Genomic DNA, 27,022 nt, shown 5'->3' with positions numbered 1-27,022 from the left:
TCATTCATATTTTATATATTCAGACGGAATGGCTTGTTCTAATTGGGACTCTATGGCAGTGTCAATCCTAGTACTTTCTTATGCTAAAATATCTTAAGTGTTCATCTATGACACTCGCTGAAGAAAGCTTCAGGTTTATGAACTTTAAAGGGATATTATACATTTTATATTATATTATGTTATCATGTATATTATATTAATGTATATCATATTATACATTTTATATTATACATGGCTAGGCCATGGTTTCATCATCACTCTGAAAGCAATAAAAGAATAATATACACTAGAAAGAGACAAATAGAAATGTTTAAATATGTCAGTTATACAATAAAATTCTTGAATATAGCAAACCAAGCACAGAGGGACCAACCAAAGGAAAAAAAGATGGCAATAACCGTATTGCTTTCTTAAGGTAACTGACAGGAAATTCTCTACCCTGAGATTATTCTTTCTGGTCATAAAGATAAAACATTATCACTGCTCTGAAAAACTCAGGACACTTTCAACAGCTCCTCAGGACTTGATGGTATTCATCCTAGAAATCAAGAACATAACTACAAAGGACCTTAATAAGCTATCAGTTTTTAAGAGGTTGCCATTGACTCCAATAGGAAATCTGTTCTAAAACCAGATAGCCTTACATTGCCCAGTGTGTTGAGCTGATAACAAAATAGGTAATTTATCATTGAAAGTAACTAATTTTCTCCATATTTCTTGTCCTTATCTTTTAGAAAATGCAAGGGCTGCAGTAACTGCTTAGTGGGGTTTGGTCATGAGCAATGGAGTCTGTTTTCCCTGCTGAATGTTACTAACTTAAATCCAAATAAAATAGAAAAAAACAGTAGGTGAGAAAAAATATTTGTTGCTCAGGCAATAGAAAATATTTTTCTCATCTTACAGTTTTGCAGTCTCTTCTTCATCACTGTAGACTAATATCTATAACTGATTCAACATTAATTCAGATCTACGGTGACAGTTCCTGAGGTGGGATGGGGACTGAGATTCTAACCAAGAATTTATTAGAATAAGTAGACTTATGTCCTCACCCTGCATGAACACGGAGAGAGGCTTAGCTCCTGCTTTCCTGAGGTGAACAAAAAATCAATTTCTTACAATACCCTTTTCCCCAGAATTCCATTCAGACTCCATGGAGAGCAAAGCTTTCCAAGATTAGGTCTAGTGCCTTCCACTAGTACTACACTAACTTAACACCAGTTCCCAGGTTTTCATTTGAATGTAGCAAAAGGTTGTGGTGGGAGTAAATTACTCTCGGTAAAACTGAACATGATGAGGCATGCAAGGGCTTTTAAAAGGGCTTTGAATCATCTTAGTCATATTCACACTTTCCCTGCTGCTTGGCAAATGGTACAAGACGTCTCTCGTTTCTAAAGGTCTGTTGCAGGCTGCCTGGTATTGCTTGTGATTCAGCCTCCTTTTTGCAGAGACAGTTTTTTTGCAACCTACACACCAGGGAGGCTGTGAAACCACTTCAGTTCACTCAGTCTCCAGGTCCTGAAGCTGAGTGGCAATTTTCAGAAATATATCACTACAGAAATCATTAAAAATCTCAGGTATATTGCCAAGGATTTGCTTAATTTTGCTACAGAAAAAAGCCCCAACCCCCCAGAAAAATCCAACAAAGGTCAGTTAGCCTGTATTTGTCTGTATTTCTCTCTATTTATCTTTAGTATACAGCAGTGATGAGAATGATCGTTAGAACTAGTAGCTCTAGAAACCACAACCATCAGGCTGAGTGAGACCTGACTAACACTATCTCAACATATAGCAACTTTACTCAGTAGTATAGTAAACTTAATTCATGGGGGTTTTTGAAACAGATGAATGTAAAACTTGTGGAGCCATTTTGGTCCAGTTATAAACAGAAGTATCCCTCAATGGCTTATAGTGAATTTACTGGGATACATTTATCCATGACAGTGTTCTGGAAGTGCTTATTTGACTATGCTAATATTTCATTTTGGTTTTGCCAGATGGAGGTTCAGACACGCAATACTTTCCAAAGCTAATAGGGGATACACCAGAGTAGGGACTGAGACACTAACTCCTTGGAAGACAAAACGTCTGTCAGGCACAGGAGTGAGAGGCAACTGTGGTATTTTAATGACAGGGGCTGTACTCATATTCAGAATGAAACAGAACTGCTATTGCAATTTTTAGGAGAATAACGCTCATAGACCCATAGAATCATAAAAGTTGGAAAAGACCTCTAGGATCATCAAATCCAACCACCAATCCAACACCACCAGGCCTCCTATACCATGCCCTGAAGTGCCACATCTACATGTGTTTTGAACACTTCCAGGGATGGTGACTCCACCACCTCTCTGGGCAGCCTGTTCCAATGCCTGACCACTCTTTCAGTGAAGACATTTTCTTTCAGTAAAGAAACTTTTCCTAATATCCAATCTAAACCTCTCCTGATGCAGCTTGAGGCCATTTCCTCTCATTCTAATAGTATATATAGAAGAGTATTATATATATAGTATTATAGTGTTATGTTCATTTACCAAAACTGATAATTACTGGATACCTACATTTCATGATACTGCCAATGCAACTTTTCTTCTTTGACTTAACACATAAAATGTGCTAAGATATACATGCCCATCCTGTCTGTTGTAGCTCACCATATAATTGTAAGTCTTATGTAAATCAGCACAAAAATGTCTACTTCTAGAAATGGAATAATCATGGAATGAAAGGAACAACACTACAGATTTCATCTCAAACAGAAAGGGCATTAAAGAACCACAAATTTTTGCAGTACCACCAATTACATTTGTTCTTAAATTGCTACTATATTGGGCATTTATATAAATACGATTCAGATATTTTGCCATTTTTTCATATGTCTTGTCATATGTATTACATCATGAGTTACACTTTTCAGGTCCTTATACTCCCAGTCTGGACTTTTAATTATTTTTTTTATTCACCTCAAAGAGCCTATTATCTGCTTTAGACAGTATCTGCAAAGGTCAGCCTCACGCTCAATCAAATTAACATCTTTTGTCCTGTTTTGAAATGTATAACATTTACAGCTACGTCATCTATCCTGAGGTAATCTGGCAGTGAGCAGACCTTCTATATCCATTATCTCTGTAGGGTAGAGAAGGGTGAAAGGGAAGTTATTTGCCTTCTGGAGTCTGATTCTACCTGAGCTTCTCATACACACAGTATGGGCCATCCCTTGCCACTGACTATCGGGCAGAACAGAAGCAGATGTGAGAGAGCTCTGTTTCACAACTGATCACACATCATAAACTAAACTAAGCTCTAGTCCAGATCCTGAACCAGGACTACATTTTGACATGGTCAAAACTCACTGACCTATGAGATCTGATCTATGAGACTGGACAAAGCATTCTGGGGGAGAATGGGAGAACACACCCAGCAGAAAAATCCCAGATAATTGTATACTGCCATTTCACTCCTTTGACACGTGGTTGATTCAACAGCTACATGCAGACAGTACCAAATGGCTCCAGGTTTTGTCACCCAACAATGAATCCCTCTGGGAAACATAATGACCAGAGACCTTAATATATGGCAAGACTCCAGGCACAGTCACTCTTTGGGCACAGCCACAGTGGACATTTTACTCAGAGAAAAACCTGTGACTGGGTAGCAGAGAGATGATTTTGACAGTTCTTTGCTATGTGAGATTTCCCTCAAGGCAAGAGATTTCCCAAATAACTGATTGACTCTCTCGGGGGTCTTGAGGACAGAAGGAGGATTCGATAACCATGGACATGTCTTCAGAGGGATTTTAGTTGCAGAAAGGTCTGCCACTCTTTGCAGTATTATTCATTAACGATGTGAGTGCTAATAGGAGCTGATGCTCAGCCATGCAAAAGCATGTGTAAAAAATGGGGCAGGGGAGGAAATCTTGCCTCTTCGGACAAAGAGGAATGCTCCTATCAGTGCAAGATTACTTCATGAGTGAGAAGCTACAAATCATATAAACAAAAACACTGTCATTAAATGAAGGTCTACCAGTGCTGTAGCATCAGGATTCAACATATTCTTATCATATAACATACAATAAAAAAAAAAATCCTTTCAACATATCATATGGACAGGCTGTTTCCTTAAAGATCAGTGCTAGCCTAGGACCTTATGTAAAAACAAAACAAGCTACCTCTCATCTCTCAGAAGACATCAAATATTTATTGAAATCTTCATTTATTTAGCCACCCACAGAAAACCACATATAGGAGATCTTAGTTGCTGGTTTGACCTTGACTATTTAATGAGATGTATAATGATGCCATTGCAGCAAACAGAGCCTGGCAGGACAAATGCAAGCAGGCACTAAGATCTCTCGTCTTCTACAAAAGCAGCAGTGGGAAAAAAGGTAATATTAGATGAAGGAAACAAGTCTCAGCATGTGGGATCAGCATATGGTGGCACCACATATCAGATGCCAAAAGAAGAATTAATGCTATTTGCTGGCCTATTTCATGCCATATTTTTTTTATGTGTAAGATGGCTCTGGGATGTATTGTAAAGAACCTGCATGCTGTACAGCAGCTGGTAGCAGAAAATTTGATATTATTCATAATAAAAGGTATTTGAGTAGTTTTTTCCCTTCTCTTGTATCTTGGCTATTATTTACATCTGTGCAAAGCAAGTGTATTGTACTCACAAAACACAGTCATTTTGAGAGGCTTTTTTAGAAGTAAATATTTATCTAAGGGTTATGGCAGTGAAGGAAAAAAAGCCCTTTCCAAAAGCAGCAGACAGTGTTAGAGGTCCATTAAGCTTGACACACATAAAATTGCAAGATGTGTCTCTTGCTCAGAAGACACAATTGCACTGTGTCCCGAGCTCTCAGTCTGGGGAGACTGTAAGGAAACTAAACATAATTTTGGTCTCTTGGGTTTCTTTATTGTACTAAGGGACAAAGTTTACAGTACACAGGTACAGAGGGAGTGGGATGCTTTGCCTACTTTCTTTTTTTTTAAGCTTACTTCTTTAAGAGGAATATTTGTCACAATCCTGCACAGTGTCTTCACCCCAAAGCTTTGACCCAGCCAGAGGTGAGGACAGCTGCCTGCCATCCCACTTCCCCATATGACTAGTCACTGCGAGAAGCAGAGATGCCCAGCAATGTCATATTTTATACATGCTAAAATACGTTTCAGATGTTGAGGGCTTTTAGAAATAGACGTTGTTAGGTAGTTAAGTTTAACTGCTCTTTGTATTCACCCATAAAGATGGCCTGTGACATGTAGATAGCTTGGAAGAATTGCATATGAATGAGGGGTGTGGAGGTGGAAAGGTCAACTGCTTTATAACTCAGGTCAAAGAGGCATTTTAATGAATGGGAAGGGCTGGGTTAAAGAAAGTTCACAGTCTGGTATGGGGGAAGGGGACCAGTATCCCTGAGGGGTGCATATATGTTTAGGACAAGCGATTAAGAAAGATTTCCAAGACAAAAACTAAGGTTTATTTTTCAGAAAAAGACCAAATAAATTCAGTTTTTAAAAAATCCACTTTGATTATCAGTTTCATTGAGGAACGACTCTAATCCAGAGGTAGTTCACAGAGAAGTGATAAGGAAGGTGAATTTACATGTTGACTAGCTGCTCTAATCGGCTCCCCACTGAGTGAACAGCCTCAAGGCATACTGTCTAAACCAGACGAACTCCCCCACTCTATCAGACCCCACAGTCAGCCACGCTCTTCTAAAAAGAGGTTTTTAATGGCCTCAAATGCCCTCAAAGCAGAGTAGCAAACCAACCTGTAGGCTATGCCTAACCCTTAGGAAGTTGGTGGACTTACCAAGAGGTTAAATTAAGGCCACCGGATATAGCCTAAGAATATCCACCTTGGAGTACATTAAAGACCCATCTTCATGCTTTCCTGTTGAGCTGCTTCCCCAATACCAGGCCCCTTCTCTATTGCTCACACAGCCCCTTCCATGCTGCATTACCAGATTAACACCACCTTTTCTCTCCAAATCTGTTACTCCTGAACCCACTGTACTCATCTCTGGGAGCAGCAGGTAGCTTATGGACATGGTTACAGACAAGAGCTTACTCAAATCACAGTATTACTGAGATATCTAAGAGGAGAGTTTTTCTCCAGGCCAGCCCCTGCCAGTCAATAGCAGCTACTTTAGCCTGGACCTGGGGAAATGGGGATGACTGCAGTCAAGGGTCTACCACCTTCTTGCTCCTTTTGAAGAGGACTGCAAGTAACATCTCTAAGAAGCCCCTTTCACCCGTGGGCTGTAACCTTTTACAGTCACAGGCAATACAGAGGGTAAAAGCATGCTTTGTACATTCTTTTTCCTTGCACAGCTCTGTAAACCAAGCCAAGACAGAGATTTTTTTTTTCTTCTTGGCCTGCACAGTTTCATGGCAACAACTTTTCAACAAGCATTACCAGAGATATATTATTTCTTCTGCAGTAGAGATTGAAAACAGATTTCCATTGTAAAAGAGATTTTAGCAATGACTTTTAATCAGATTTTTCCCTGATATCCACTGAGCACCACAAGTTGATTCTCTCACCGGAATAACACCATTGTGGCCTCTCCTTCATGTTTTATTCACTTTGTATATCTCCATGGACACTTAATGAACAAACAAAAAAATACTCTCTCATATCTGTCTGCATGCAGTGGAACTTAGAAGTGCACTTAAGAAGCAATATTATAAACGATTTTAAAAAATGTATTCCTATGAGTCGTTGGGGTTTTTTTCCTGCAGAATGTAAATGTCTTAGAAGAAGAAGACAAGTGGTATAAAATAAGGTACATATATACTGGCATATTGTCACAAACTGCATGAAGCATTTAATAAAAGGGTTTATTAAGAGACCTGTTATCATGCAACTGCCAGGGGTTAATGGTGCAAAAACATTGAAATAAGTTTCCCTAGTTAAGGTCTTAGGCCAAAGTTTATTGACAACATGGGGATATTCTGCTGGATTTGATAGACCCGGATGAGATCTCTTTATAGCATTCTCCTGGAAAAGTTTTCTTGTTGAAATTTTTTGGTTGTCGGTCAAGTGGTAGAGATCCTCTGGAGTTTAAGAGCCTAGTGATAATCAATGTGATCAGCTGCATTGTCATTGTATATTATCTACTGTACAAATCACCCAGAAGACTTAAATCATAATGAAAGAATGGAATATTTAGATTAGGCCACCTAAATCTTAATATATCTTCAATATATATTTTTTTGACTTCGAATTATATATTTCCCCCAAAAATGTAGACACAGATGTAGACACAGTTGCCAATTTTTAAAGGAGTGAAAGGGTGCAAAGGTGAAAATATATCATTGGTAGATCTTGATTAAAAGGTTAGCTTCCCTTCTTGAGGAATTCAGAAGGACAAGCAAAGGCTTTATGGCTTGGGCATTCTCCTTTCACTTTTACAGTACACAGAGATAAATAAAGCCGTTACACTGCACTGCAACGTGTAATGACAATTACCTCCCCATCTGGCTCTTGTGGGGCAGAATATCCCTAAGATTTGAAATTTCGGAAAGAATGACATGGGGGATTCCTGTTAATAACACATAAGAGGCAGGGTTATTTTCTGGTTTTACAGGTGAAGCTGCCAGAGGTTTGTTAAATCCATGCATTTCCAGCAACAGGAAGCCTTCAGGGAATCTGAAAACTTTTTTATTTCAAGGACCTAACCAGCAAATGTACATCCTCTCGACAGCGGAAAGAGACCAGGGAGACTGTTGCTGCTTTTCTGTAGACGCTGCCATGGGGTAGCTCGATTTTGTTCAAGACAGTGACTACCAGAAACTCACAGGATCTAGCCATCCAGCATCATTTACACCCAATAAACAATGCATAGATTACAAAGCGTCTTACCTCATCCCTGTATTTGACCTAAATTGCCCACACCCTTTGCATATATCTCAACTGACTTCTCCCACGAAATGGGGGAAGGGAAGATTATAGGCTGGCTTTTCCACAGGGGAACGGAGTATCATATGACTTAGTGAGCTCTGAGGACATGTAAGGACGTATCACATAATAATTGCATATCTGAATATTTTCATGAGAACATCTCATCCCAGCTGATCCAGAATCCTTCCTTTGAGGGATTGAAAGATCTCAGTCCCCTACAGAATGAAAGAAAATGAATCACAGAATCACAGGGTTGGAAGGGACCTCTGGAGATCATCTTGTCCAACCCCCCTGCTTGAGCAGGGACACCCAGAGCAGGGGGCACAGGAACACGTCCAATGTGAGTTTTGAATGTCTCCAGGGAAGGAGACTCCACAGCCTCCCTGGGCAGCTGGTTCCACTGCTCTGGCACCCGCACAGGAAAGAAGTTTTTTTCTAGGTTTTCTAGTGTTTTCTAGTGTTTCTAGATGAACAATAGGGCAAAGCAGTGAGTAAGTCAACACATTTTTGTCAGCCTACAACAAACTCAAAAATGGCTACATTTTCTGTGGTAAATTTCATTTGGAGAAGAAATTAAGGAAAACCAGAAGCCAATTTAAAAAAATATTACAAAAGTGAAACCTTTGTCTTTTTGGTGCTTCAGTTTATTATTTTTAAAAGTTCCATAAATTGTGACATTTTTCATAGCTGATAGTTCCCTGCATCCTGCTACTCTTTAGTCTCCAGGCTAGTTCTATTGCTGGGTGAAACAGAAAGATGTCTTAGAGCCAACACTGCTTTGCATAGTGAGTCACAAGCTGGAATAGCTAAAAAGAGCTCTGCAATTTATTCCTGGTCTTAAACGGGAACTGACTTTGATTCTTTTGGTCAGACTTCTGCTGGAAACCTCGCCTTGTGAGCCATCATTAACACTTCCTGTCTTCTTGCATATTTCGCTTGATGTTATTACAAGCAATAATCACTGAATTTGGAAATCAAATGCATATTTGAGGGAATCAAGGACATTCAAAGCATTTCAAGGTGACTTTCACTTAGTGAATGAACTGATTCCAGATAACAGAGATTTCATGTAATTTTAGATAGAGTTGGCAGTTCAAAGTCCAGTGTGTTCTGTTATAATATATAGAAAGCAGCCTGTCAGGAAAGGAACAGACTGATTCAATGAGACACCCTTGGAAGCAATAGAATTACTGTCATTAGATCTCTCTAGATCAGGTAATCTCAAATAGTCACAGAAGAGTGACTAGAGATGTGCTCCCACTGATTATCCATTTATTAGGACTTGTAAAGGGTAATAGAACCTCAAAACTGCCTGCCTGTCAGAAAAATTAAAATAATTCTGGGTTATAGGAATGATGTAGCAGAGCTTTTTGGTTATAAACATTGCAAAAACACCCAATACACTTAGTAGGGTGGCTCTGAATACATAGCAAAGTATCAAGACGCATTAAAAACATCATCCTTTCAGGCTATGTGTTCCCTTATGTCACTAATTTCGTAACCTATTTTAAATCTACCCACTCACTGCCAGTCTGCAATACTTCAGACAGCATCCCACTTTATAAGACACTGTCCTGAGAGCTGACATCAATGGAAAATGCAAGCATTCAGTTCTCTGCCAGATTTAGCTGCACACTGCTCAATGGCCTCTTAGGAAACATGATTTTTTTTCCCACTACAGTTATCTCACTTAGTAGATGGCATGTTTCATACTATAAAATTCCTAGAATGTCAGCTTCTAGTCTTGTGATAAATTCAATATCCTTAAGAAAGAAACAATGAAAAGTTAGTGACTGAAAACAACTCAGTAATAGAAAATGAAGCGTGGATAGATTTTCTTACTTGGCATATGTGAGAAGAGTGTAAACTACCCAAATTAGAAGTGAGGAATAAACTCCACTGGAGGTGGTTCACCCTTGATTTAACCTTTGACTCCAAATATATAAACCCTTTTGTGATTCCCACAAGGAGTCCAGCAAGTTTCCACATAAATTGCTCTGCTGACCACACTTCTGTCTCATGCTCTTCACCAGCCTTCAGAAAGTTTAAAAGGTTCTCCTTCAGATATCCTCACTCCCCAAACATCCTGCCTTCCACCCCTCAAAGACTATTTTGTATTCATCTACTTTTATTTTGTCAGGAAGCAGAATAAATGCACATTGCAGTTGTGGTGTTCCTTATTTTAGCTAGGGCCTCCAGCAGGCATAAGCGTGCAAACTGGAGCAGAGTCCCAGGAGATGGCTGTTTGCAGTTTGCCAAACAGGGCTGAACACAGTATGGATGATTCACCCTGCTGATGCTGACTGTTTCTCAAACTCTGGAGAGGAGTCAGAAATGGCATGGTAGAGGAGCAATTAAAGATTATAATCTTCTCTTTGATACAATATTTTCATATGGGACTGAATCACTCGTTTTCAGATAGTTCTGAAGAGTTGAAATGCTTTGTTCAAGCTCATTCTCTAAATGAAAGAGCCTTTATTTAAACAAACATTTTCTTTTATTTCAATATTTTTTTTTTAATTTTGACAAGGACCTGTTTGTCTCCTCTCCCCCTAAAAAGCTGAGTAAACACTGAAAATGTCTAGCTCTATGTCTGAATACTCAGAGTCATGGCTAGGAAAGAGTTCTTTTCATGTGCATGACTGCAGACAGTCCTCTCCAATGTGGACTTGTGGTCTGTTTGTGGCCACATAATTTTGTGACTGTTGAGAAAAGTCTTCTATACATAACCCTGAAACCATCAGCTTGAATGGCTTCAGACCAGTTAGCCATTCAGTTACATATAACATCTACTGAGAGAGGTCATCTGAGAACTTAGTTGGTACCTAAGTCTTATTTAACTAGATTATAAATACCAGCTCCCATTCAAGATTTCAGGTCTCTGGATTCATGTTACCTGAAGGGCAGTGTAAGTCTGGCCATAATCTCTTGTGACGGCTACATCCATTGAAATAATGACACCATGAATCACAAGGGTAAAACCTGTGTGTACAAGAAGCAAGAGTTTTCTTGGCAGCTGACCCACTGAGATAACGCTCACCTTTGGAAGATGTCCAGAAACCTTGGCATCTTAGCAACAATATAAAATAGCAACAATTCTTCCATCGTTCCTTCCTGAAATACAGCCAACTACAGTGGAGACTGAAAATGTGAAATCCAGAGCTAGGCTCACAAGGAAGTTTTAACTCATTATTAAACCACTCAACTGTCAGGATACCTCAGCTCTGAGTTACGTGGCTAGTAGGCTCTAGGCATATGATACCCCCAAAGCCAGCAAGCTATGCAAGTGGCACGCGTTAGCCAACAGAAACTGATAAGATTCAGATCACAGCTCTAGCCTGTGGGGAGCCCCCTACTCCCATACTGATTTCAAACCATCAGCTCCACCTTGGTGTGAGGTCCTTCTGCCAGTCCTTCTCACAAATTATGGCCTTAGCAGTGGCTCCTCCATAAGTGGACTTAGCTGTGGATTTATGTAATAGAAGTGCAACTGGAATAGGTTCATTCATGTTCTGTAAGGTGGCTGAACCTACATTTTCAGTTCCCAAACCACTGGAGCAGATGCTACCTCGGGATGGAAAAGAGAACATTCTTCTCAGTTGCTCTTGTAGAAGCTATATCCATCCTTGTAGACTTGTTAACTATTCATTGTGCCCTAGAAAAAAGACAAGAATGAACATGTCTCTATAGCTCACTGCTTTCTTATGATTCTCATCTGGGAGAAGAGAAGAATCTCACTTTCTGCTCTCTCCTCCAGTTCAAAATTTAAATATTTGAAAAGTACTCTGTCCACAAGAAACCCAAGGCTTAGCCACTTAGTTCTTCTTTCCTTCCTCTGATCTAATGAATATTTAATTATTCCCTGGAAAGTGGAAGTTAAGAGAACTCCACTCCAGCCTACTATCAAGTACTTTCTTAGAAAATGTATTCTGGGCCTTGTTTCTCCTTCTGTGAGGGCTCAAACTGTTGAAGATCATTAGAGGTCTGAGGTACTGCAACTCTATATTTTGTGCAGGGCGTTTTCTAATAGATGTGGACTGAAAACGATTGTCAGTTGAGCAAGAGAGATGGAGAGGACCTAATCTGTAAAGGGAGTTATGCATCAAATGGCTTCTGAGAATTAGATATTTTTTAAAATGAGGCATTTCTGGCATACTCAAAGGTAAAGGTTTAGGGACTTTGCTAATAAGCATATAAGTGACTGTGGACTTGGATGAGTCTAAAATAAGGCAAAGCAAAATGTTGCATTTTGATGACTAAAGCAGCAAAGACAACCTGAAGTCCCAGTTAATTTCTTCCACACTTTTCAGACTGAGAGTCTTAAGTCCTCTGGTGACTGTAGCTTTCTTATGCTTAGCATTGCAATGACGTGCCAGGGGTTGCATGCAGACAGCAAGAGAGATATCCCAAGTGTCATCTCGCCATGGAATTACCACAGATCGCTCTGGGCTGTCGTCGTCTGCACCTCCAACTTAAGTTATGTGTTATGAGATAGGGCAGATGTGTGGGGCTGTCCCTACCATGCTGCGTGAGGCAGCCTGATAGACCAGGTCACAGAGGGCCTGCAGGCACTACTCAGACTGTGGCAAACTGTACTAAGAAGAGCCACTGTAGCACAGTAACACATCTAAAGAAACACTGACACTTCCAAGAACCTTTCCTTAAATGCCTTGAGGAGTTTAACTAGCAGTTTCATACCCTATGTCATGACTGTATTGCAGGAGAAACTCTGAAAATAGCACATCTTTTTTTGATCCTGCTGCCAAAGGAAGAGATGGAATATCTGGCGGCAGAAAGCTGCTGGTTCTGGCAGTAGGAGCACAGCCAGGAGAGAGGCAAGAGTCAGAACTTGCACTGGACATCAGGGCTCTAAGCTGCTGCTTACTTTGACTTCACGTCAGCTCAAACTTGTGACATGCAATTAGAGAGGGGCACTGCAAATTTTTCCCCAGAAATGCAGCAGTGAGATTACTTGAATAACAGGAAGTTCATTGAATCCCTTTACATTCACAGTATTACAAACATGAAGTTTATACAGCAAGAAAGACGTTTATGCAACATGAAGTGTAACAAGAAGAGATCCAGCTGGTGGTAACCTCAATTAAATTCACAGAACAGCAGAAATACAAAACCTGGGAAGACCGTCTGCTCCAGTCCTTTGGACTGAAGCTGGTCAATGGTCTACACTGAGATCATCCCTCACAGATGTTCATCTAATCTATTCTAAAAACCTCCAGTGAAGGAGGCTTCACAATTTCCATAGGAGAACACTTTCAGTGCTTTCGCAGTCAAACAGAAGCCTTCTCTTATACTCAGTGAGATCACTTTTGGTGAAATTTAAGCTAATTTGTGTTTGTTCTTACTCCATTGGCCCTGAAGAACAATTTATAATCATCTTCTTTGCAATAACATTTTATAGCAATGGAAGGGAGAAAAATGTTTCCTGTCTTTCTGGGATCAAGTAGAAGGAATAATTACCTCCCACATCATTGTCAGCTCTTGTGAATGCAACACAGAGTAAGATTTGCCTGCTTAGCTATAGCGTGGGATTTTTTTACTCATACTTAGTCTGTGTTCTACTGCAACTGCACTTTTTTTTCTGGTATCCTATAACTAAACGAAAACTCCAAAATCTTGCCTTCCTCTGAAATATATATCGTATTCTCATTGCATTGTTTAAGTAATTAGCCAGTAAATAAAACTTTTAATCATTTAACTTGGTAGTCTAAGGGAAAATAGAAATCACTATAAGTATGAAGGGTATATATATACGTGTCCTTAATCTTTCTTTCTAGAACAGACTTGCTCTTCTCTCTTAAAAATGGAGCTCCCCACTGTGCTGGAAATTACTCTGCACAAAGTGTTATGAAAATCAAAGGGTAAATTTTACTGTTACAAAACATTGATTAAGGCTGAATGAATACTTGCAACTTATGTATTTATAAAAGAAAATTAATTAATTGATACCAGAGGCATCAGCATGTGTCCTCTTACTCTGGGTAAGCTTAAAGAAATTGCTTCAACACATAGTCCCATAGGAGGTCATTAGTCACCTTCTCAAACAGAAACTTCTGAAAGAAAAAAAGAAATATTTTAGACCTTCACTAACTCAGAGGTTTTAGGAATAACCCATTTCTGCTTCCAGCATCTACAAAGGTACAGGATTAGTCACTATGAGCATACACACACTGTCATTTGCAACCAAATGCAAGAAACCAGTGTAACTAGTAAGAGCACTATGTTTAAAAAATGTTATACTTAAAATAGATTTAAAATAACAATACAGTAATGCCTGGGAATCCTGCACTCTTTAGTTTTGGGATTAAAAAGAGTTCTGACCTTAGTAATATTTTCAATGTGTAGAAGAATATTTAATGACTAGGAATTAATGATCAATGATCACAAAGAGAAAAAGTGATGACAAAAGGTAAGCAAAAGGTAAGTTACTGAATGATACCTGGTAATGTTGGAACAACTGTGCTGATGCTGAAATTCATCAGTATATCTTAGATCATAAGAACTATATCTTAGGTCATGTGATTAAAAAGAATGAAGTTCACATCCTTGTTAAAGCATAAATAATATTTCTTCATCTTTCTTTCTCTATTGTAATAAATTTTCAATTGGAGTGACTCTGTAGCTTCAATACATGAATTTCAATATTTTATAGAACTTGTTATGTGTTCTTTACTCCCGTTTTTCTCAGTTGCAGAGTGGTATTATAAAAACACAGCAGAAGAGATAAACTAAATCAAAGAATTAGAAGGCTAAAGTAGGATTTAATTCTTATGTATCTATATTTTTTTAAAGTTAAAATAAAAAGTTAGAAATATCTCCGTGTTAATCTAGAATAGCTATGTAATCAAGAGGAAGAATAGAAGTGTATAGTCTGAAAATTGAATCACCTGTATTATCTGTCAGGAGGCAAACAGAAAGACACAGACGAAAAAATAAAAAAACTTTTTGAAAAAAACAGTTGTTTATATTTGAGTGTGTTTTCATGCCTCCTTAATAATTTTGTTCTTGACTCAATAAATAATGGCTATCTACAGATAGGAGAAGCCTTAGGCGGTTAACAGTATTGTACATAGAAGTGTTATTGTTTTTATGGTTATTGTCGTGGTTTAACCCCAGTTAGCAACCAAGCCCCACACGGCTGCTCACTCACCATCCCTCCCCACAGTGGGAAGGGGGAGAGAATCAGAAGGGCAGAAGTAAGAAAACTCATAGGTTGAGATAAAAACAGTTTAATGACTGAAAATAATAATGGAAAGGGAAAGGGAAAGGGAAAGGGAAAGGGAAAGGGAAAGGGAAAGGGAAAGGGAAAGGGAGGGGAGGAGAGGAGAGGGAAAGGAAAGGGAAGGAAAGGAAAGGGAAGGGAAGGGAAGGGAAGGGAAGGGAAGGGAAGGGAAGGGAAGGGAAGGGAAGGGAAGGAAGGGAAGGGAAGGGAAGGGAAGGGAAGGGAAGGGAAGGGAAGGGAAGGGAAGGGAAGGAAGGGAAGGGAAGGAAGGGAAGGGAAGGGAAGGAAGGGAAGGGAAGGGGAAGGGAAGGGAAGGGAAGGGAAGGGAAGGGAAGGGAAGGAAGGGAAGGGAAGGGAAGGGAAGGGAAGGGGAAGGGGAAGGGAAGGGAAGGGAAGGGAAGGGTAAGGGAAGGAAGGGAAGGGAAGGGAAGGGAAGGGAAGGGAAGGGAGGGAAGGAAGGGAAGGGAGAAGGGAAGGGAAGGGAAGGGAAGGGAAGGGAAGGGAAGGGAAGGGAAGGAAAGGAAAGGAAAGGAAAGGAAAGGAAAGGAAAGGAAAGGAAAGGAAAGGAAAGGAAAGGAAAGGAAAGGAAAGGAAAGGAAAGGAAAGGAAAGGAAAGGGAAAGGAAAGGAAAGGAAAGGAAAGGAAAGGAAAGGAAAGGAAAGGAAAGGAAAGGAAAGGAAAGGAAAGGAAAGGAAAGGAAAGGAAAGGAAAGGAAAGGAAAGGAAAGGAAAGGAAAGGAAAGGAAAGGAAAGGAAAGGAAAGAAAGGAAAAGAAAAAGAAAAGAAAAGAAAAGAAAAGAAAAGAAAAGAAAAGAAAAGAAAAGAAAAGAAAAGAAAAGAAAAGAAAAGAAAAGAAAAGAAAAGAAAAGAAAAGAAAAGAAAAGAAAAGAAAAGAAAAGAAAAGAAAAGAAAAGAAAAGAAAAGAAAAGAAAAGAAAAGAAAAGAAAAGAAAAGAAAAGAAAAGAAAAGAAAAGAAAAGAAAAGAAAAGAAAAGAAAAGAAAAGAAAAGAAAAGAAAAGAAAAGAAAAGAAAAGAAAAGAAAAGAAAAAGAAAAGAAAAGAAAAGAAAAGAAAAGAAAAGAAAAGAAAAGAAAAGAAAAGAAAAGAAAAGAAAAGAAAAGAAAAGAAAAGAAAAGAAAAGAAAAGAAAAGAAAAGAAAAGAAAAGAAAAGAAAAGAAAAGAAAAGAAAAGAAAAGAAAAGAAAAGAAAAGAAAAGAAAAGAAAAGAAAAGACCAAGCGATGCAACCACTCACCACCCACTGACTGATGTCCAGCCCATCCCTAAGTAGTGATTGTTGCCCCCCTGACCAACTCCCCCCAGTTTATATATTGAGCATGACATTACATGGTGTGGGATATCCCTTTGGTCAGTTGGGATCAGCTGCCCCGGCTATGTCCCCCCAAATTTCTTGTGCACCTACCTGGGAAGCACCATTTTCACCATGGGAAGCTGAAAAGTTCTTGACTTAGTATAAGCACTGTTTAGTAACATGGGTGTGTTATCACATTATTCTCATACTAAATCCAAAACACAGCACTATACCAGCTACTGGGAAGAAAATTAACTCTATCTCATCCAAAATCAGGACAGTTATATACCCCAGTATTATGAACAGCCATGTTCTAGGGTTCATGACGCCATCTTACAGCTAACTGATTAATGTGTTGGATTTTAAAATCAAACCCATTATTCAGTTAAAAATCAACCATAAATATTTCTCACTATCAGATGTTTTGTAAGACACTTTGACATAGTTCATTAGATCTCTCCTAGCTCATGTGTGCTGCAAGTCTAATAATGTACTGTAGGCTTTAAGAATGGGATTTATCTTCTGGCAGAATTTTGTTTTGTGTATCTGTATACATCACTATGATTTAATAAAAATCTCCTCGATATAACCCTGTTGCATTCCCCACTGCAATACAGTCTTGTTGTAGCAATATCTTTTCAGAGCAATGAAACAACAGAATTTAAAATAAAGCTTAGGAAGACCTGAAAAATGTGTTGCTGTTGTGTGAAAAATGGGCTGTCCTCTGTGGCAGCTCAGTATAACACATGGAGGTGAACACTGACTCACCATCTTTAATTTCTCAGACTAAAAATAATAATAAAAAAAGCTTCTGATAAACATGATCCAAGATGCAAATGAAAAGATATATAAATGAAAAAGTGAAAGCTTTTTTAACTGTGCAAGTGTCTGTTCATGAGGATTTGGTTCTTCACATGTTGTTCCTCCATCAGCCCGCACCACCCTTACCACTGTTTCAGTACCTCTTGCTCTTGGCCCACCTCCCTGCACGGTCCCCTTCTGCCTTCCCTCAGTCCCCTCACGCTACTAACCCCATGCAAACCCAACTTCTTCCTGCCAGCTGCCTGCCAGGCTGTGCAGTGAAGCGGCTCGGCACAGGGCTGTCAAGTGGGGAGGACCAAAGCAGTGGGACCCAGAGCAGCTTCAGCTGCCCAGACCTGGCACTTTGGGTGCTTGGACACCCTGCTTTCCCCACTGCTTTCACCTGCATCCCCCACGGCTGGTAGGTCAGATGTCCTTGTCCATCTAGGAGACAGGTTGGGGGGAGAGCTTGGATTTCCACTAATGACCAAATGTTAGAAAAAAAGTTTTGTGAATGCTTGATACCTCCTGGTGTCCTAGAAAGAAGTAAATGGCAGTGGGTGAAGTCGGTGGAGGAGATGTGCCTCTTTGAGATGCCTACTCCAATGCAAGCAACGGCGCTCTGCCGTAGCCCTGGGAGGTAGAGACGAGACATGGGAAAAGGTCAGACTGGCTGGGGCGACACTGCTCATCTGATGGGCAGACATCCTTCTGCATGCAAACACTGCCACCCTTAAATCTAGGCTCTATGTAACTTTACATTTTTTTCTTGCCACACAACACATGCTAACAGAGACCTGCAGGTTCAATTTATGTTCTGTTCTGGGGTGTTGTACAAGTAAAAGGTGACACAGGCCTGGGAAATGAAGTAATATCTCACTTGTAATGAAGTGGATGAAAAAAAGGATGATAGCAATGTCTACAATTCATTTCCTTAAGAGCTGTGGCTGCAACCTTGGCCAGTCCAGAGTAAAGCAAATTTATTAATTTCACCCTTTTATTTGTTTTACACCAGACGAGACTCTGGACCCATAGCTCCTTACCATAAAACACCCAATACTGTAATGAACTAAAACATGTTTTAGATTTCACTTTCTTGATAGATATGGAGGAATAAGTTTCATCTTTTTCATGTCACTACTGATATGGGAGACCATGGCTCTGACTAATGATAACTGAGGTAGAGTGTGATAATTTCTATACAGGTTATTTATGATGCTATACTGATACTGAATAAAACAGTCAGCACCTGAATTAGGCGTATGTCTCTGAATGCTCAAATAGTAACATGTTTTGTAATCACAAATTAAATAGCCATATGAGAGAGTGTGGCCTGTAAAGATGCTACTAATAAAATATGAAAATAACCCTTGGTCCTATTTCTTTTTTTGGCAACCTGCTTTAATATTTTTATTCTTTAAAAATATAAAAATAAATCTAAATAAATTTAAATTTAATAATAAATTTAATAAAATAAATTTAAATAAATTTTAAAATATAAAAATATTCTTTAAAAATGGGTTTTAAAAAAACCCATGACCTTTCCAATTATCTGGCAGTTTACTTCTATTTCAAATCCTGACAGAGGAGGTTTGCTAGATACACGCAAAGTAAGTCTGAAGACTGATAAAGTGTCAGTGCTGGTTGAGGTCCAGGCAGGAGTGGAAACAAACACTGAATCTAATCCACAATTATGAATTCAATAGTTGTGGTAGACAGACATTTGTATCTATATCCAGATGACAATGCCAATGATTTGGCAGCAGGAAGGTAGAAATACAAGAATGGATGGGAGATGTGATCTCAAAATCAGAAGGATCATTGGGTCTCAGGCTGAGAAAATGAAGGGTTTACAGTTCTGGAACAAGAAGTGAACCCACGGAAAAGGACTGGGCTATGTTGTCAAAGGTCTACGTTACATGACAGACACTTGCAGCACCTGACAGACAATATTATTTATGGGAGCACATTATATGTTATTACTTATATTGCAATAGTGCTTTACCTTTATGCAACTCTCTAATTCCCCAGCTCTTAAAGAAAAGCAAAGGTTCACCCATGCAAGTAAAAATGTTACAAACCCTGAGTATCATTAGACATGATATTCAGCACACAGAACACTGAGCTTTAAGCAATTCTAGTAAACAACAATAACTTCACTGAAACTCCTGGGATTGGTGCTTAATGATCTGAACTCTCTCAGCGCCTGATAGTTGTTGATATGCTGAGTAGTTGGCTCGTGACTAGCTTCCCTCAGACCACTCTGTAGCCCAAAGAAGGACTACACCTTATCAAAAATCCCAGTTTGTGCCCATGGGACATTTCTGATAGGCTGCATTTCTTCAGTTCTGCTCGTTCTGCTCGGCTCATAGGGAAACTTTGAAACAAAGTAATATTCTCTACATTCAATTCTCAGTAAGAAATCTCCCTTTGGCTCATTTTCACTATATTATTTCAGAATTTCATCGCTGCTTTGAAAACCAAAGGTGACAAAGAAGAATGGTAGAGGAAAGGTTTAATGATCAAAACTTTATAATTCCTTATAGAAACCTTGCTATTGCTGTTAAGAACATTAATTCCACAGGAAATTTTTCATTTTCACCAGAGCCCAATTTTCCAAAATGTTTTTAATCAAGAACTTTAGCCATCTAGGAAATCCAGTGCTGTTGCTGCTACCTAACAGTGTTACCAGAATTTCTTTCTTTGCAAGCTGTTATTTTCAGTGACACTGGTATAATATATGGTTTTCGTTTAATACGTGGCCTGTGTCTGCTGTATTCCTGTGGTGTATTCCAAATCATGACAGAGGCAAACAGCGCAGAATGCAGGAATGGGATGTATAGGGCTAGAAAGAAAAGCACTTGGAAAGTTTTTATTAGGCTCTAACACTAAAGAATACTTGAGTTTTGCCAGCTATTGCTTAATAGAACCCTTGATCAGACACATATACAAGGATGGATATCTCTTCAAAATCCAAAAGCCTGCTTTTGTAGAGAAGTTTTGCAAATTACATAAAGTAAATTTTAAAAGAAATGGGCAGAGAGTGCAAGCTAATCTGTGTAGTGTGAGGAGGCACTATTTGTAAGTCTTAAGTGTTTTACAGGAGGGTGTCCTATAAATGATAGACCAGAAGTGAAGTGATAGAAAGTGGAATAGCTTTCTAGCTAATTCACAAGACTACTTCTGATTTCATATCATGCCATTTTCAAAAAAAAAACCAAAAAAACCAGGGTTTCCTTCTGAAAGGCCTTTCTTTTCAGGCATAAGTAACAGTAATAAAATCATCCTTTACTCTATATACAGAGGCAGCTTTCCATTGTAATTCAACCCATATCCATGTATTGCTAATCAGAACAGCTACCGACTGCATGCATAATTTAGTGATGGATAGAATGCCTTAATGCATTAATACCATTACATGCCAATGTAAACATAAAGAGTTTGAGACACATGTACTGCTGGAATTCTAACTAGTCATCAATAAAAATAATCAGGCACAGCACATAGGAAGGAGCAAATTCCTGGAGCGTTTCCCATAGATCTCTGGTACAGGAACAGTTAGCAGATATTATGCACCAAAGGCCAGGTGGGATGGAAACTGCCTTGGTTGATAAGCACAGCGTTAGGATTCAGATGGTAAACATTTAATGTCCAGATCTGCCACAGGTTAGCTGATAAATGGAGGATAATTCAGGTAGCTATTTCATGTTCCATTTCTTCACGTGCAAACTTAGGACTGTATTCACTGTGGACAAAACACACTACTGGGTGTACGGCCAGAGCACACTCAGAGCACTAGAGAAAAGACAAGGAGTTGGGGGTCTGTTATACCCATGCTGCTTTTCTCTTTAGCCTGGGAGTGCTCTCAGGGACTGTGTTTATACCATACATTTGAGGAAATCTCTGGAAACTAAGTAGATGGGATTAAAGCCTTCCTGAAACTCATCTTTTCTGCCCTCTCAGTACAGAACTGATCTAGTAAATTATTTTTCCCTTTCCCATTCGTGACACACAATAGGAGCTATAATCCCATGTTCATATTTACGGTAAAGACTAAAAAAAATTCTACAGAAGCTTGAACTTGTAAATCTGAAAACTTTGTTTTGCAAAGTGTCCAAATTACATTGTGAGCTGTAGAAAAGAGAACAGTTCTCCCACGCACTGTAATGCTGACTCATGCACTGCAGGATTACCAAGGCATTGCTTCCCTGGAGGATTATTCAATTACTCTGGGGAAACTGTAGCATATTTGTCCCTCCCTCTTCATGACCATTCATGAAAACACCTACTGAATATTTTCCTGCTGCAGGCAACTTCTCTGATCTGTGTTCTGGCAGGAAGATACTTCTGCCTTCCTGGTTTAAATTTTGAGCTTCAGAAATGTAAATGGCCTGAGAAACCTAAAGAGCTTTCTATCTGCCCAAAATCTAAAGAAAGACCATGACTATTGCACTTGGCTGCTTCAGACAAAAGGCTTTGGTAAAACAGTTACTGCAGATTGCTTTTCATTTACTGTAGACCAATCCTGACTGTTGAGTTTCCAGTGTACAAGTTTCAGCAATAGGAAGACAACAGTGAGAACAGAAACTTGCCTGTTGCAGATGTATGTCAGATATTAAACAGATATATATTAGGCTAGCACTATTAATTACCTTGGAATGAGTTTGCATTAAGTGTTTGTTTATATTAAGGTTTTGCCCAGTGAACATGAAGAATTCAGACTTTCATTAATTGCAAAGTGATTTCTGAGACTAATGATAATTGCAGTGTTGAAAGAGAAGTACGCACCACTGCATTTAAGAAGAATACAAAGGAACTAAAGGACTGACTCCTGGAAATTGCTTCTGTTTAAAGCTATAAGTTAGTCTTTGACACATGCTACGAAATGTTCACTACCCTTGTAGAATTAGGTCTGACGCCCCCTCCCCCTTCGCCCCCCCCCCCCCCCTTTTTTTTATAGTTAGTACATTTTTAAGTGCCCAACACCACAAGCACTCATACATGTGATTATCTTTGCAGACACAAATAAATATTCAGCAATGGTCTTGCTAATATGTACAAAATTATTTACTTTCTTTAAATCCTGAAGGATCAGGAGCTGTCGTTGTAGCATAAAGCTGATATTTAACTCCTCAGGTAAAACAGATTTTCAGTGGTGTTTATAGGCATTTAAAAGGTACCTTAAAATAATGCTGACAATTTTACAGAAAATATAAGGAAAATATTATTTCTTCTGGCAAAATTTTATATTTTCTCTTGGCAACTGCTTCCTCAAACAGACCAAGCTCAGTGTGATTTGAAAACTACAGGAACATTAGACCTGAAGGTTAATTCCAACACTCTGAGGAATCCTCTGTGCTGTTTCTTGCTCCTGCGCTATGTACAAATCCACTTAACTCCAACTTCCAACATGCCCCCCTGCCCCGACCCTGGGTATCAGATAAGCGCTGTGGGCATAAGCCCTTTTCCCTTAGCGCTGGAAGCCAGCCGGCTTCTTCCTCCCTGCCCAAAGACCTTGTCTGACATTCAGGCACCTCGGTTGTAAGCCGAGCTGCTGCCCTCCTCCCAGGTGCTGACTCCAGCGGCTCTTCTAAGATATTTCAAAAACCATACTGAAGATCCAGTTAGCCTTAGGCCCTAGTTCAGCCAAGCAGCGAGGCACAGGTTTAAATTTAACTGTGACTGCAGTGAAATTGGTTATGCGCTTAAAGTTAATAGGTGTATTATTAACTTGCACGAGGATCAGGCCTTAATGAACATGCCCCCATCAGCACGTAATGTTACACTTACAAGGAACTGAAAATAATTTTGAAACTTCAGTATTATTTCTATTCTACAGTTCCAAATAAACTGAGTTTCCTTTCTGTTTGCAATATATTTATCGAACACCTATCAACTTCTCCCATAGAATAATTTTTAAAATATTTTATTTTAAACCTCAATATTCCTCTGGAAGTGCGTAAGTACTAGTAATTTTGCCATGAAATTAAGGGCATAAATAAAAAATACCTTAGCCATGACACCATTTTTGCACAAAAGTTATTTTCATTGGGAGGTAATTTTTAATTTAAGAAAATAATTTTCTGCATAACATTTACCTACAGTATCCAGAGCTTTCTCCACTTAATTGTCAGGATGCTCAAAAACGCCAGTGTTCTGCAGAGCAGAAAGTGAGGCACTGCTATTCCAGATGCCATCAGATCCCCTCCAGAAGACAATGAGATACCTATTCAAGATCAGATCAAAGACTGCAATACTGAAGTCAATAGACCTTTGTCATTTGTATCAGCTGGAACTGTAAAGTATTTGCTGCTCTGAAGGATTTGCATCCTTCCCTGTTCTTTAAGCTACATAGTATGCCCAGGGCACTTTTTATCAAGATAATTTACTATTTCTTCTTTAATCTGTTGTAACATCTTAGAAGGCATAGAAGACAACAGGTATTTTTCTGTTATTTCTGGGATATTAAGAACTGTAGCATTGTGGAAGCAAGCACATAAAGATTCACTAGGATTGTCCAGAATGAACTCTGGTCTTCCCTGCTGCTTTTTGCCTAGACTGTTTTTGCCCTATTCTTTCCCCTCAGTTCCCTCCCATTCCCATTGTTGCTAGCCTTATGGCATGGCAAGTATTTCAGAAGATTACTTTACAACTGACCAGGCTAGAAGGTCATCCTTGAACTCTTATAGCCTGTGAAGATTATAGAGAGTTTTTTTTTATGCATCAAATTAAAGAGAAAGACTGGCATTTTGATTTAAAGAGAGGCTGGATTTTTGGCTGTTCTTCACACCATACTTAAATTCTGTCACATCTATAATTTTCCTCTGCTGAATAAACCATGTGCTGGATGTCAGCTCAGAGTTCAGCTGAATCTAAACTTGACTGTATCCTGAATATTGAGTTTTTAATCTTTTGTCCCTCTCTAAAAGTTGTTCAGTGTCAGCTGTCTTTGTGCTGCGATTGCTGGGTAAGGTCTTGGCTCTATGAAATCAATGGGGATTTTGCCACAGGATTCTGTGGGGGGTGAGGTTTCACCCAAGCTGTTTTATTTGTACTCCTTCTGTTTTGCTCTATCCTAAATACACTCACTACAGCTTTTAGATTTAGCTCTCAGATGAAATGCTTTACTTTGTCAGATAAAACCACATGCTTTTTAAGCTGTACAGCATAATGCCTTTTAACTACTTGAAGAACATCAAAGGTCAAAGCAGGGGGAAAATCTGGATTTGCTTAGCTGTTAAACTTTAATGCTAGATATTAGGTTTATCTTCCAGACAAAATTATGTTATCACTATAAACAGGATATTTTTAGAACTATATAAAGTATAGGTATTGATTTTCTGAAGCATAGTATTATGCAGCTATTGCCTGACAAACTTTCTGGGTTTCATTCAATGGTCTAGCCTTTGTTCAGTGCCTTACTTCTTCATTTTTCTCATTCAAATGTCAAATTTATCACAAAACCAGCTCAGTTTCTGAGTAAGTTACTTTCCCTGGTCCTACGTTTAGAAATGAAATTAAATTGTCTTGATTTGAAGGCTAGGGCATGCACGCTACAAAGCTGCTGGACATTAACAGGTGCTTGATCAAAATAAAAAACCAGTTTAGCTTATCTGGAGCACAGGGCCTAGCATACCATACAACAAGTAAAACAAGCATTCGGAAATGAGGCTTTCAAGAAAGGCTGCTCAAAAATGTGCAAGAATTGATGAGAATACAAAGTAGAGAATAGTGAGTCTACACTCAGATTTTGGTAAAAAAAAAAAAAAGACACATTCAGATGATCTCAGCTGGAGAGTTGGATGCTGGTGATGGTCCAACAGCTCTTGGAAAACTTGCTTGAGAAGCAAGAACAGCATCACCTGCAGAGCAGGGGAGAGGAGGGAACCTCCACCCATGCCTGGTGCCATGTGGGCTTTGCCAACATCCCCCAACATCCCCATGCGGGAAGGGGTCCTTTTTGTGGCCTCTGCTTCTGTAGTTCATCCCTGTCAGACAAGGCTGGACAGTACCTGAACAGACAATTCCCTTGGGAAAAGAAACCTTGCTCACTTTCTGTACTTTGAAGGGGAGCCTATACAGTGCAGAAATAGGGGGTGACAGAGGAGTAAAAATTTCATTAAAGAAGCAAAGGCTGCAGGTGAGTATGTCTTGGACATCTGTAAGTGTCTTTACCATTCCACATTGTCATGGGATACCTGCAGCACTTTAGGAAAGGAACATGAGTCTTTCCTCTGTTGTAAACTAACCTGTTTGTGTGAGTTTGCTTTTTTTCTTCTCATTAGGCCTCATTTTGGAGAAAAACATTGTGGTGTATTTTTTGCCTAGAAGTAGGATCTTTTCCACCAGTCTTCCCTTGGTTTTACATTTCAGGTAGATAATACAGTGGCATTAGCATTTTATCAGGCAGGAGAAGAGATGTGCTAACACACTTACCAGACAAAAGTGATTGGTGTATAGGCAGACACAAGTGAAAGACATTAAATCTGTAAGAAGATAGAAAAAAAAGAGAACAGAAGAATTTACAGCATCATCCCTGCTAACTTGCCTTTAGAAAAGCTGCAAAAAACTTATGCTATATGAGTAATTGGGTTTATTTTGTTATCTGAGTATACAGTACTCTTATGGCAGAGATGTTGTGATAGTGACTCGTGCATAATGCAAATGAAGTGTAGGTATCCAGCATCTCTTATTGCTAGAGCTAGTATTTCCTAAACATTGTCTTTGCCCATTTTCTTCATTTCCTGTTCTACAAATTGAAGGGTCTTGCATTTTACAGGATGTACCCACACTGGGTGAGGAGACACAAATATTTATAACATGAAAACTGTGCACGCAAATACCTACCTGCTTTCTCAGTTTGTGCGCTCCAAGTCTCAATTTGACACCTATGGGTATCAACTATGGATTATTAGGCTTTATTTTTAGCTATTTAAAAAGGTAGAAAGAGCTTAGAGGCAGAAGAAATGACCTTTCAACTCCCATCAGAAAAAATCAGAAAAAAATAGCCAGTTTTCATACAACCTCAAAAATGCTGTAATTTTGTTCTGCATTCTTACGCTACAACCTTCACTATGCTATCACCTGTGAATAAATATCTCAACTATAAGAGGCTGTGGGGTCCAGGTTTTGGGTTAGGGTCCAAGTCCTACCCTACAAGATGTTTGTGACCTTTCCCCCATCTGCTCACTGTGCTTTTTTCTCCAGGGATCTTCTACTTTTTGCAATCATTCCTCATTGTTGGGTTTTTATATTGACCTTGGGAGCATTCAGAAACACGAGAGACTGATGCGTATCGTTCACGGCAGTTGTGGCCCTCTTCCTCCAGTCCTCCCCTTCTCTGCTGACACTTTCTATTCCCACCCCCACCCCCACCCCCATTTCCTGTATGTATTTATCACTGTTTTTATTTTTGTGGGTGTGTATGCAGCCAATTGCAAAAATGTTGTTGACATTTTGGCCTCAAAGTGGACTGGTCTGCGGCCATTTCTACTTCCTTTTGCTGAAGAGACATGAGGAAGTAGCTGAGAAGATTTCTTTTTCTGCTTTCACATCTTATATGCTTAAGGTCAGTGGGTTTGGCACTTCTGAGAACAAGATCTGTTACAAATAAACCTCACAGAGCAGGGGGAGAGGTGCATTTATGAAATTGAGATTGAGTTAATGAAGGCCTTTGAAGATTAAGATGAAGGCCCTGAGTCCAAGAACCACATGACAAAAAAGCTTCATTTCCTCTGGGTACGTGTTGGAAGGCTCATCCAAGTCACT

At 39.2% G+C, this 27,022-nt stretch overlaps 1 long non-coding RNA gene across 1 annotated transcript; it reads right to left on the bottom strand.

The window, feature by feature from the left end:
- Positions 1 to 5,461: 5,461 nt before the first annotated feature.
- LOC135311883 (uncharacterized) lies at positions 5,462 to 22,843 on the bottom strand. The gene is made up of 3 exons (XR_010371419.1): positions 22,326 to 22,843; positions 13,900 to 13,976; positions 5,462 to 11,560 (listed from the first exon to the last, which is right to left on the bottom strand). It is a non-coding gene; the product is annotated as an uncharacterized LOC135311883 (long non-coding RNA).
- Positions 22,844 to 27,022: the final 4,179 nt, after the last annotated feature.

The sequence above is a fragment of the Phalacrocorax carbo genome, chromosome 2 (genome assembly GCF_963921805.1).
Source record: "Phalacrocorax carbo chromosome 2, bPhaCar2.1, whole genome shotgun sequence".
Classification (NCBI taxonomy): Eukaryota; Metazoa; Chordata; class Aves; order Suliformes; family Phalacrocoracidae; genus Phalacrocorax; species Phalacrocorax carbo.
The sequence above is the reverse complement of the archived record's forward strand: the minus strand, read 5'-3'. Positions and strand labels throughout refer to the sequence as shown.